The 12,960-nt window shown below is 31.0% G+C and overlaps 2 long non-coding RNA genes across 2 annotated transcripts; both read right to left on the bottom strand.

The window, feature by feature from the left end:
* Nucleotides 1-3,690: 3,690 nt before the first annotated feature.
* On the bottom strand, nucleotides 3,691-9,698 carry LOC117686922 (uncharacterized). The gene is made up of 3 exons (XR_010711241.1): nucleotides 9,421-9,698; nucleotides 8,056-8,200; nucleotides 3,691-5,500 (listed from the first exon to the last, which is right to left on the bottom strand). It is a non-coding gene; the product is annotated as an uncharacterized lncRNA (long non-coding RNA).
* Nucleotides 9,699-9,890: 192 nt separating this feature from the next.
* LOC105319649 (uncharacterized) lies at nucleotides 9,891-11,951 on the bottom strand. Its single transcript, XR_004599998.2, has 4 exons — nucleotides 11,818-11,951; nucleotides 10,682-10,972; nucleotides 10,469-10,555; nucleotides 9,891-9,999 (listed from the first exon to the last, which is right to left on the bottom strand). It is a non-coding gene; the product is annotated as an uncharacterized lncRNA (long non-coding RNA).
* Nucleotides 11,952-12,960: the final 1,009 nt, after the last annotated feature.

The following is a 12,960-nucleotide window of genomic DNA, read 5'->3' as shown; positions in this document are numbered from 1 at the left end:
ATTAAATGCTTTATTTCACTACCCTCCCTTTCCATTGCAAACATAACAAACATGGGAAAGTTTCAAAGTGAGAGCGAGAGAGAGAGAAGAAAGAGAGAGATGTATCTAAATATATATACTATCATGTATAATTAAGCGTACTTATTGTGGTTTTTTTTTTTTTCAAAGTAAAGCAATATTGTTTTGGAATACTTTTGCTTTTGTGGGGTTTTTTTTATTTAAAAGTGAAAGCATGAACGTTTGAACCATTTCAATTTTTTTTTAATAGTAAATTAAAAATTATATAGTAGTGAATTGTAAGGGAGAGGAGTTACTCTTAAATTTGGTGAATTTTTAGGTCTTTCAACCTTTCTGGTGAAAGATATTTTGTATTTCTTATGTTTTTAATTCTTATCAGGTCTTTTCACCTTTCAGGTGAAAGACCTTTTGATTCGTTGTTTTTTTTTCTTTTTATTTCCAGGGACAGCTTTTTTTATTTCTATCGATATTGAAACATTTTTTTAAGCGATTGATCATTTAAAGTTATGTATGTATGGCACCAAATGACCCTTTGCCTGATAACACCAAAAACCTATAAAGTTCTTGCCTTTTGTGTATGAAATGATTGTTATCCCTACTCCTCTGAAACCATAAGAGATAGAGACTTGAAACTTTTACTAACGTCTGAAGTTCACTAAGACGCTCTTTCAATCTATATAAGCTATGCGCTGTGCCCCTGAAAGTATTTAAATTTCCATAACATCACTTCCAACTTTTCCACTATTTGCCATAGAGACTTTGGACCACTTGGGATGGAGGCGTCTACCTTGGTGTTTTTGTAACTTTTTTGTTTAGGATGGTATAGAAAATCTTCATCAAGGATGTAGTAGGACTTCTTACGACATATCAAAATGTAGCACTTCAGTTCCAACCTTGAAATAGTTAGTGAGTTATTGCCCCTTTTAGACAAAATCCTTGTAATCGCTACTCCCCTGAAACAATAAGAGCTAGAGACTTGAAATTTTTATCAATGTCTTCAGTACACTTAGAGGTTTTTTCAGTCTATGATCTGAAACGAGTCCAACGTCCCCTTTTGGCAATAATTTCCCTTTGAATTTCATTATTTCACAAACACATACAAAATTCACACTCCTCCAATGTTTTTTTGTAAGTGTGACCTTGACCTTGTGACCTTTGGCCTCTAAGTATTGGTGTATTATAAGTATCTGCAACATAAATATCAGATTTAATTATAATTATGTACAATGAGTTTTATCCCCTCCCCCATTTTTAGGTGTGACCTTTGACCTTGACGTCAAAGAACTAATGTATTATAAGTATATGCACCATATAAATCATCAGTTAGCAACCCCCCCTCCCCCTTTTTTTTTTACAAGGATTGAATTCTTATATGAACTTGACCCTCGATATTTGAACTTGAAATTTAATATTTTTTGTTTTGAAAAAAACATCCAACAATAGTTACAACCGTTTGTCATATTTTTTTAAGTCTGACACTGTGACTGCGATTTGACTACAGACCGCGTTTAATAATACGCCTCTGATGAAAATTCCAGCTCAAGTAAAATTCAACAGAACTTAGCGAAAATTCCTGGGTTTTTTCCACACATCAAAATCTAAATGCATGCCAAATGTCAACGAAATGAACCATATTGAAGAAAGTTATCCGCTACAGCGGCATCAAATCATTATCCCGAGAAACGAAATTCCAACCCTTCTATATCTGTATCTAATCAATTCATGCTCAAATTTCACTGAAAATTTATCAGCAGCCTATGACGATATTTGTTGAAGTTCTACGAAAGATAACTCTTCCTTCCCAGACCTCGATTTTATAAAAATTTAGTTTACATTTATTTTCAGTTTGGTTTTTTTTTCCGACTTGGCTGAAATACATGACTGGCTTTAATTCAGTTCAGATTTTCCGTACTTGTGGTACCATACATCCTTTTCTTCGGGTGACGACGATTTTTTACAATTGAAAATGATTGAAAAGACTGCTTGCATTAGGATCCGTTTTCACTATATCAATATCCCTCCCTAAATCTTGCTGATGTCGGTTAATTGCAGAGCGGATAGATTTGTAGGAATCATTTTTGGCACTCTGCTGTTTGTTCAGACGACATCTGGTCGGTCTTTTTTCAATTGGTTTTAGAGCTGCTTCAGCATAGAGTTTTCCTAGCTTGCTGATTAATTCTAAAAGCTCAATCAGATTGAAATCTGTTAGCTCACCAAATGTTTCTACGCTCCATTCTACAATATTAAAGGGGCATGGTCCCGATTTTGGTCAAGTTTTACAATGCTTTAGTAAGGCATTTCTAATAATCCAATAAAATGTGTCAGTTACTCGTAGAGTTTTAAGCAAGATACAGGGCTCACAAGTCTTTGTCATGTAAACAAGGCGTCTCTTATAACTCAACAAATGACACTCAAATTTCGGTTGCCTTTTTAAAATGACTTTCTAAAGCATTGTAAAATATTAAAATCGGAAAAAATTATTTTTGCCCAAAATCGTGACCATGTCCCTTTAGCTACAATTATTAAAACCATACCAATATATCATCATAAACCTAGATAACTTATTAGTAAAGCGCTCTGAAAAAAGAGAGTTGGGTGCAATTCCCATTCTGGGTTAAAATTTGATGTTTTGGGTAAATTTGATCGAGTTAACCGTAGGAAAAAATGTTTTGATATTTATCCAATACAGATTTTTGTTTATATAATTTAATTTCAAAAATTCGAGGGCATATTTTTTTCATATTTTAAAACATTGAAATAGTTCCCCCCCCCAATCTTGTGCTTCTTTTTGGTAAAAATTGAATGTTTTCTGTCTTCAGGTTGTTTTATGCAACGAATTTGGAAAGATAAGAGCCATGTTAAGTTTGTGTGCTGCTTCCTCTGTTGATGTGAAGGCAGAAATTTCATAACATACAGCAAAACAAACAAGTTCACTGTCAGGGATGAAAATTTCTTCCAAAGTGTTTCAATCAATTTCTTCTGTTTCTCCAGGATTTTTCCAATGAGGAGCAAACTCATACTTTAAATTAAAATCTGCCATTTTTATTGTTTACAGAACAGCAGACGTCACATGCAAAATAACATCTATACACATGCCCCCATGTTTTAGTTCTATGCGTCATTTTTAACTCATTGTTCAAATTTATTTTAAAATTTAAAAAAAAAAACCTGAATTATTTGATACAAATTAATATTATTTAAATAAAAAAAGAAAAAAAATTCAATCATACTCTATTTATTCACATTGGTATACACATGTATACTTATATGATTTATATGGACAAATAAAGTAGTTCCGGCTAGATGTTGTCAAAGGGGTGTGTCCTCATAGCAAGTTATATTATACAATATAACACATGCCCCTCCTTCTGTATCAGCCAATTTAATGCTGTGTTACAATTAGAATTAAAATATTTCACTGTGGTTCGTTTGAAACTCTTAACTAGGTATTCTTAATGACATTAACATTGTTTTACCTTGGTCCATTAGGCATATGTTAATGGGGGTTTTTTTTTCTTTAAAAACACTCACTGTCCTCCTTTTATTTATTAGAAGTTTCTATTTTTTAAATAAAACCTTGCAATACCCCAGTTTTAAGTTCCGTATCTTATGTTTGAAATAATACATCAGGTATCTATGTTGGTTGAAAGTTATCACACAAATGAAAGAACAAACAGTGTTAATTAATTTTTGACTTGATATTTAGAATATAGACAAACAATATGTGACAAGATCATGGATAAATTGAAAAAAAGGATCGAACATAATCTTCGACGATGTAAATACTTAAAGAAACATTGGTATCCTAATCTAAAATTTAAAATTTGAAGGAATTTGCACCAGTGTTAAATGAAGTGTGCAACCACATGGTCGGCATCGAAGGGTTTATTAAACTAGTTTATGTACACAAAATAAGACAGCGTTACAAAAATATATACATAATCATCATTTGTAAGCATTGTTTTTTGTTATGCGTTAAAATATTTACATTTAAGTTGGTATATCGTAAGACAAATCAGTTGTCTCGCGCATTCCTATCTACAAGTAAACGAATAAACAAATAAACAGTTTTTTTAGTGCAAAATAGATAAACTTCGTTTGTAATGAAAAACTTAACTAAAACGTGTAGTCAAAACAACAATCTACCCCAGGGTTGTCTTCCTAACTGGATACTTACTTCAAGTAGTGTCAATGGGAATAGTACATAGATAAGCATAACATAGAATCGCACAAAGAAACCAAAAGGAGTTATTTGTGTCTTTTTAATGAATATTACGTTGTTAACATTCATGCATTAAATGATTACAAAAATGATTGATGTTGGGTTCTGAATATATATTTTGAGACTTTCAATCTCGCCCCGTTTTAATTGATAAAAATTTGAATATATGTATTCATTATCATCATAAATGTTAAAACCAATTATATCAAATACTTCGTTATTGGTACAAAGGTGTGCATATGCGAATCAGCTTACTTATGATATTCAAATAAGCCTGTGTTGCTAATACAGATTGAACAATGCAGATATTAATATGTAGGGCTGATACGAATCCGTACAGCCCTTCATTAGCAACTCTTGGGGGTTTTTTTTGGGGTTTTTTTCACTTCAAATCAGATAAAAATTTAAGGCAATCATTATACGTCCCAAAATATCGTCTAAAGTAATTCACGCGTCTATAAATAGTCATAGAGTTTAGGCTTAGAAAATGTGTTTGACATGTTATTATTCATTATGCAACAGATAAAATACTTCATACCATTTTCCATTTTACACGCTGTGTCAACCCCTGACCAATATGAGCCCCAGGACCTTGGACCCTTTCAATAATAATAACTGTTGTGCCTTGGGCTGTCACAAAATGTAAAATTGTTTTAAAAAAGTATGCATTCTTGCTATGTCCGGTATTTCATTGGCCTTTTTATGTGTTCTATTTTGCGCACATTGTACAGTGAACCATGTATAAATGTTTACGTGTTACATGTATACATGTTTACATTCATAAAGAGCTAGCTTGCAGAATTTGTATTTTACTTATATTCTTCTAAGACTTTTATGTGACATTTTTCATAATTGTGTTTTCTTCTGTCATTTCTTGCCTCTGTATCGTCAGTTTTCACAGATTTTGCGGAGATCGAATCATAATCCTTAGAAAATGGATTCATACTTAAAAACTTTTCACGATTTTTAAAACTTTTCCGTACTATTCTATTATAAGGAGAGCCTGCGGTTTGGTTTTCAGTGTGTCTGTTGTCATTGCCACCTGTTGCTCCTGTTGATATCCCAAATTCAAATTCCTGATCATATGCTATAAATTCCTGATCGTTTTCTTCAATAGAACAATCTATGTCTGTATTTTCTCTTGTGTTTTTTATGTTTTCCATGGAATGGTTCATATATTCATTTGTGTCTACATCGTCGTAACTGTCCAATGACACGCTATCTCGGGGTCTTTCATCGTTGGGTCCTGAGATATGCAATCTGTAAGTTGTAAATCAAATATTAAATTTCTTTTTATTTTCCTTTAAAAATGCTTATGGTAAGGGACGTTTCTCGTGCATAGCTGTTAATTACGGAAGAAGAAATATAATATTAACATGTTTCAGTGTCTGTCTGTGATTACCATACGAATCGATTTTGTATTGTACGGTCCTATAAATTCATATGATGTGTTGTTGAGGCGCAAGAAGGATTTGCATAAGTAAGAGAAATTAAAAAAATTATATAATATTCCAGAATTTAACTGTACAATCGTTAAGATTTATATAAATGTAATTGATCATTCTTTGAGTATTATGAGGTAATAATTTTGGTTGAGGCGTGGTCAAATCTAAATAAAGCATAGAGGTTTTATTATAGATTTGAACACACTCTGGTCAAAATTATCACCTGATATTTTCATGGGCATTTCGTTTTCCCCTTATTGAGGCATTTTTCCGATTTTGAAATTTCCTATTTTGTGGCATTACCGGTCAGCAGAGGATGCTCAATCCCCCGAAGTACCTGATCCTACCTCTATCCTTTAAGAGATCTGCGTATTTTTGCTTTGAATTTGTATTTTGTTTTATGGATTTTTGCGATAGTTGACAGTTTGTTAGTGTCATTTTTCATAAAGAACACATCCTTTTACTTTAATTTAACAAAACTCATTACATATGCACACTGTAACTTATCCCATTTACATCTATGGAAAACAAAAATCAACTCAGGTGTTTCAAATTTTTTTTTCATGTAGCTCATAAATGAATGATAACCATCTCACCATATAAAGAGCCTGGACTGGTATTTAAAATGGGTGTTCACAACATTATTTTTTAGTATATTGGAGTTCTACATGAGTAATTTTAGCGAGCGCAGCTCGCCGGCGCACAGCGCCGGAGCGAAGCGAGCTCTACGGGCAAGGTGTGTGTGAATAGAAAATTCGGACTAGTTGCACATTCATTCAATGGATTTTTTGGCGTCAGTAAATCGGACCAGTAATGCATTGTTTTAATCGTCCCAGTAGTTCCCTGTTATCATGGCAATTTTTATCATTTCACACTCTCACGAGAATCAACAAGACAATTAAAACAATAACGATGTATACGACATACAGCCAGGGCTACCTCTAAAGTTCACCTCAGTACACTCTCAATCGAGTGACGTCACAAAGGTTTACACATTGATCCGATAAATTTTTTCGGCGTTAGTAAATTTTGACCCACAATTCATAGTACCAATGGTTTCCAACCTCACGTTTTCGCGAAAATTAAAGAAAACTTTTGAGAAGCATATGTGTAAATGTACGAACATCATGCTTTTTAAGTAAATAAAACTTCGCGTTCTTTTATTTCTCAGGGGAGTTTTAAAAAGTCAGGCGACACTGAACCAACGTCAGATTAGACGTCACAATAAGCACTGATAAGGGGAAATTACTCTATCTGAAGTTATTGTAAATCTGCTGAAATGAAATCCTCTCAAAATCTTGCAAAGGCTAAGCTAAAAAACGGCTGAAGAATAAGGACATTTCTTCAGATATAGGAAACAGTTGTAGATTGCACTCTTACATTTATTTTATTCACTATAATTACGGTAATCTCCTGAAAAGTACACGCAGCATCGCCTTTTTTTTAAAAGGGGGTGGGTGGGTGGATGGCAGCCTCATCCAAAAAATCTTTGCGAGCAAAAAGAAAAAAATCATGAAAATTCTAATCCTTCACCCCTTTAGCAGTTCAATAGTTTCTTTATTTTTACTTCAATTTATTACATGCAGGAGAGGTGGGGGAGGTGGGGGGTGTTCTTTCCATATGTTAAGCAAATATTTTTAAACGTAGATTTTAAAAAGTGGAGGGGCAAATCCATGATAAGTCGATTTTCTATGTGTAAATTGTTGAAAAAAAAATGAAATATTTTTTTTTTTAAATGGGGGGGGGGTATGATGAGTCAAGTTTTATATGTACGTTTATGAAAAATGTCAACTGCAAAAAAGGGGGATTAACTGACGTTATAATCACTTTAAAAGAGGAGATACAGTGCAATGAATATTTGTATATTAAAATCTTTATCATTCAACAACATTGTATCTGAGATTAAACTAGTGTTCTACTTATAAATGAATAAATTATAACAAATCGTATAAACTATGAATAATGAAATTTACTGAAAAATAGGTTTTATTTTTTGCATTCAAATTATACGTTGTTAATTTTATTCTTATTGATTTATTATAATTCATTGTTTGATCATATGCTGTGCTCGTCACAACAGTCGCACCGTAAAACATATTATGTACTAAGATGTTTTGCAAAGCGGTCCTATATAGTGAAATAAGGTTGCATTAATACGTTGTTTTGAATTAATTAGTATATGCCATGCTTTGCCTGAGAAAGTGAAATAAAGTTCAATGTATAACTGTATAAAACATTCTGCCATAAAAACAAATAGGGAAAGAACATAAATTAAACAAATGTATCAAATAAACATTATTAAAAATATTATAATAAAACATGTATATATACTTCAAAATATTTTGAATAAATCTTCGTCATTTTACTTACCTTCTCTTTCGGTGTCTTTTCACTGCTCTTGTGGTCAATAATATACATGGTCCTATCACTACTATGATGAATGCAGTCACACCGATTCCTATAATAATACCAGTTGAATCTTGTCCGGATCGTACTTTCAATTCACCGGATAATGCTTTCGAAATATGTAAGACATACTAAAGATATTGTATTTTTTAAGATATACAAAAACATTTTTCTTTTATAATAACAGCATAGGTAAAATCAAATTATGGAATGGTAAATAACCTATACTAGTAAATTATTCCAAACGATAGGATTTAGGTTTGTTTGGGGTTTTATATACACCTAAATCATACAACGTTTTATCAATCGATGCGTCGTTATTTGGTGTTGATCTTCGGTGCATTACTAAAATTACCACTGGCCATAATAATAATAAAAAAAACACATACAATTATAATAAACACAATTGTTTAGTCCTAGAATCAATCTTGACCTTATTGTGTCTGTTTCCTATATATTATAGTACTTAGAATAAATATGTTGATGCAATTCATACATTCTAAGGCATTCGTTCTTACGACTTTGAAGGGATAATTGTGTTCACCCCTATTTAAATGTATACTTCCTTATTTTCAATGAAGACTATACTTCAATTTATCTCATTTATCTCTGTGCATTCCTGAGATAATATTTTGATATTAAAGAAAAAGCTTTATGTCAATACCTTTTGATAAAAAAGCTAAAATTTCCTCAAAATCGAGAAAGAATAATCTGATGCCAATTGTTCATGAATTTAACTATTTCATGTCACATTAAAAAGAAATGCATCGCTAGGCCCTGCTTTTGATTTTATTTTACTAAAGTTTATTTTTTCTAACAAGCATGTGTAGTTTGAGAAAACATTTGAGAATATATTTTATGTGGTTTGCTTTAAAATAAATATGTAAATCAAAAACAACAATACAACAGCTCCAAAATTCCACGTAATCGAAAACAAGATGCCTCGTGCGAAATTTTTTAAATTTATTTGAATGATTCTGAATGTATTTATTTAAAGTAAGTAATATGTATGTTATGTCATTTTAAATAGAATTGATAAACGAAAAAACGATTTATCTGCAAGTTCTAGTGCAGAAAGTCATGTTTAATGCATCGAAGCGCCAAAACCTAAGCATATAGATTTCAAATCATTGTCTTGAATTTTGGGCGGGTTAGTTGTGTATGCCAAAAAAAAAAGAATTTTGATTACAAAGGAGATATAATAATTGGTTGAGAGCAATAAATTGAATATTGACTTTTTAAATTGCAAATGTTTGTTTTACCAAAACATTGTAAGCTTAACTGTATTAAACAATGCAATAAATTGAAGGATATCACAAACGTTCTCACTTGTATTCTTGACGTTGATTATTGTCGTCTGTCCATAGTTCGTGATTTCTTCTGGCATACTATCGGATATCATTTCTACGGATGGGATATCTGTGATATCTGTAATATCATAGTCCGTGATGTTTTCCATGGCAACCGTTGTGTTTGTTACATTCGTCTCCATCATTTCTACAGGCGTCACATCATCGGCATCAAACTCAGTATATGTTTTATTGAATCTAGGGAGAAACAATGGAATTTGAATCCTGCACATAATACCAAGCAGTATACATATACTTTTTTATTCAAATTTATAGTATGTCATGTAATGTATTTTTAAAAAAGATTCATGGACTGGTTTGAATTGTTGTAACTTTAATACAAACACATCACATAAAACATACATTATTACCCCATTCAAAATGTAAGGAATGTTTTAAAAGAGTTTCAAAATTGTAGGCCGAATGAAACTTTTTAATGGTACTACAAGTATTTTAAATCATACTCACGGAGTTTGACTGGTATTATTTCCTAAAGTATATACGTTAGGAACATCGTTACCTGCCAAGTTTACATACATCGTTCCATTTGAATCATCAACTTTGATATAAAAAAATATGTGACAATCAACTTTCAAGATTGAATTAAAGGACAATGCATTTTTATGAGTTTTAAATCCGGTGACATAAACAATTAAATAAAAGCATTAACGCATGTTTGACTGAACAATATTAAATCAAAAATAATTAGTTGAAGATTTGGAACTTAGTGTGAGAATAGTTTATAAGGTCGTTAAAAGCAACAGTTTTAAATCTGCATTTTTGAAAACCTCTAAAAACTTTGAAAAAAAATCTTTAGTTTATAGTTAATCATATAAAAACGATCAATGTTAAGAAAGTCCACTCAGGTTGCAGTATAATTGCTGAAAATATATATTTCGTCGGAATCGATTACATGCTCATATATCAAACAAATTGGAACATTTATTTGTTTTTCTATAAACCATGCCTTTTTCCCTTATTTAATAAAACAATCACTGTTTTTGTATGATGAATTATTAAACTAGTACTTAGTATGAAAATTGACTGTCTCTGTTTAATGATATTGCCTCCCTTCAGTTCACAAGTAAAAGAACCTACGTCTTCAATTGTTATATCTGAAATTGAAAAAAAAATAGATACCATTGGTTTCCTTTTATAAGCTTGAACAATCAAAATGTAACGATATTTTCGTTTCATTTTTTATTGTTTTATACATAAATTGCCTTATAAAAAATAATTACTTTTTATCTGTAGCTCGGACATTACATTCTGTTCCTGCTTTGCAATATTCAACTGCACCCTATATCTCGCATTATTGATGGCGTCACTGAATGATTTTGTGATCTGCACGTCATCTTTAAACCAGTTTATTGAGTAGCTATTCACAAGGGTTAGTATGGAAATGTTATATATGAGACACTTAATGGCAAGGGTATCACCCGATAGCACAAAGGTACTGTTTGCCTGAATGGTAAAACTAGGCAACCCTGGTGCTTCCATTGGTAATCAACAAGATGAAGATCAAACGTTATCTGAAATCAATTTGTAAATAATCAAACATATGCTTTAATGTTTTTTCTCTTGTTTTTCTCTTGTTTTTGTTTTGTTTTTTTGTTTGTTTTTTTTTTTATGTTTTTTGTTGTTTTTTTGTTTTTGTTTTTTTGTTTTTGGTTTTGTTTTTGTTTTTGTTTTTTGTTTAAATGAATATATTAAAAAACTTTTTTTCCACAAATGATTGAATAATGATTAAATGATTTTGATTATGCAAATCAAGTAACCTATGAGACATTTAACATGAGAAAACTTTTATGTGTAGATTATTGATACATGTATAATACAATATTCGACATGTTAAAAGCACAAATGTTCATGTACTAGTATAATGCAAAAAAATTCCTTATAAACGCTATCATTACAACTGTCTTAAACAATAAATATGTTTATAAGTACCATGTGTTTCTTTTGCCTTCATTGATTTTTATAAATAGATGTACCATTTTCTTTTTAATTTTTTGAATTAATATAATGGGCCTCATCAGATCTCTTTTTCTAAGGGTCAATTTGTGGATAAAGAATTAGAATTTTTTACAACCAGATATAGTTTGAAAAAATATACTTGTACTTGTTCACATCATTGGCAATTAAATTCAATGAACGAACGAGGCAAACATATGCTCAATAACCAAACACAGTTACCCTTTATTCTACATGGATTTCCCTAACTTCCCGTGAATAACTTAGACGAAATATATTAAAGCTTAGAACTATTTATACTAAGTTTCAGTGCTATTCAATCCACTCTATTTTTTAAGTAATACTTAATGATATTTTTAAAGAGGATCCTCTTTCTAAGAGTTAAAACTAAAATACAACTCACCACAAATCTGAGCCAAACAGAAAACACAAATGACAAAACACAATGATATAGCAAATAGTTTTCCAATATGGCAATACGACACAAATCCAGACATGTAGATAGACATGCATAGTATGATGTTTTATTGAAAAAATGCTATTTTTGTTCGAAGGAACAGGACGGATATATCATCTTTGACGATTGATTGTTATCATATAATGGCTTTTAAAGTGATGGGAATTCCATTTTGTTTAAGGTTTTTATGTGTACTTATATCGAAATTCTATGTTTACAAAAAATGTCGATATATTATATCTGAAAAGAATAAGATAAACTCCTTGATGTAAGCTCGCTTATCATTTATTAAAACTTGAGAGTATGCAATTATTTTTCATCTCAAAAAGATACATGATTATGAGACAGAGTAAAAATACTTGCATAAAGTAATTTAGTCGAGAAAAGGATACACTATCCTTAAAAATTAGTATAAGCAAACCATTTCACTAACCTCATCTTTACACCTTAGGGCTGATAAAGAAAGAGATCAATTGAATATTATTGGGTTTTTTATGTTTGTAAAATGTGAACGCGAACCCTTTTTTTCATTCGGTATGTGTTTCCTTCATTTTTGTTTAATATGAACAGATCTTTAAATCAAAGTCTAGGTATTAAAACAATGTTTAATCGTCTTTTTGAGAATAAGAAAATTTGGTCGAGACCGTACAAAGGTTTAAAAGAAGTATAAATCTATACTTATAAATTAAGTCTTTTTGTCAATCAACGTAAAACGTCTGCACCTGAGTAACTGCCTACACCTTTGATGTCTCAGTTAGTGTTATTAGATAATATATTGTCTGTAAGATATACAGCATAACTCGTCTATAACGAATTTCAAAGGACCATAGAAAAAACTTCGTTATAGCCGTAATTCGCTATACGTTTATAACGAATTCGTAAAAAAATATTATAGCGAATTTGTTATATGATAATCAAGGGTTTTTCCGGCTAACAGTTTTCTAAACTATCGTAAGTTATAAAATTAGTATAACCTTAATTTACAAAAAATGTCAATATAACCATTTCATTTCAATTTTTAAAAAAAATTCCGTATACTATTTGAATTTGAGTATTTTATATATGCATCTTAAAATTGCATGTTTCTTC

Source organism: Magallana gigas, chromosome 1 (assembly GCF_963853765.1).
Source record: "Magallana gigas chromosome 1, xbMagGiga1.1, whole genome shotgun sequence".
Classification (NCBI taxonomy): Eukaryota; Metazoa; Mollusca; class Bivalvia; order Ostreida; family Ostreidae; genus Magallana; species Magallana gigas.
Note: the sequence above shows the minus strand (reverse complement) of the source record. Positions and strands in the feature narration are given on the sequence as shown.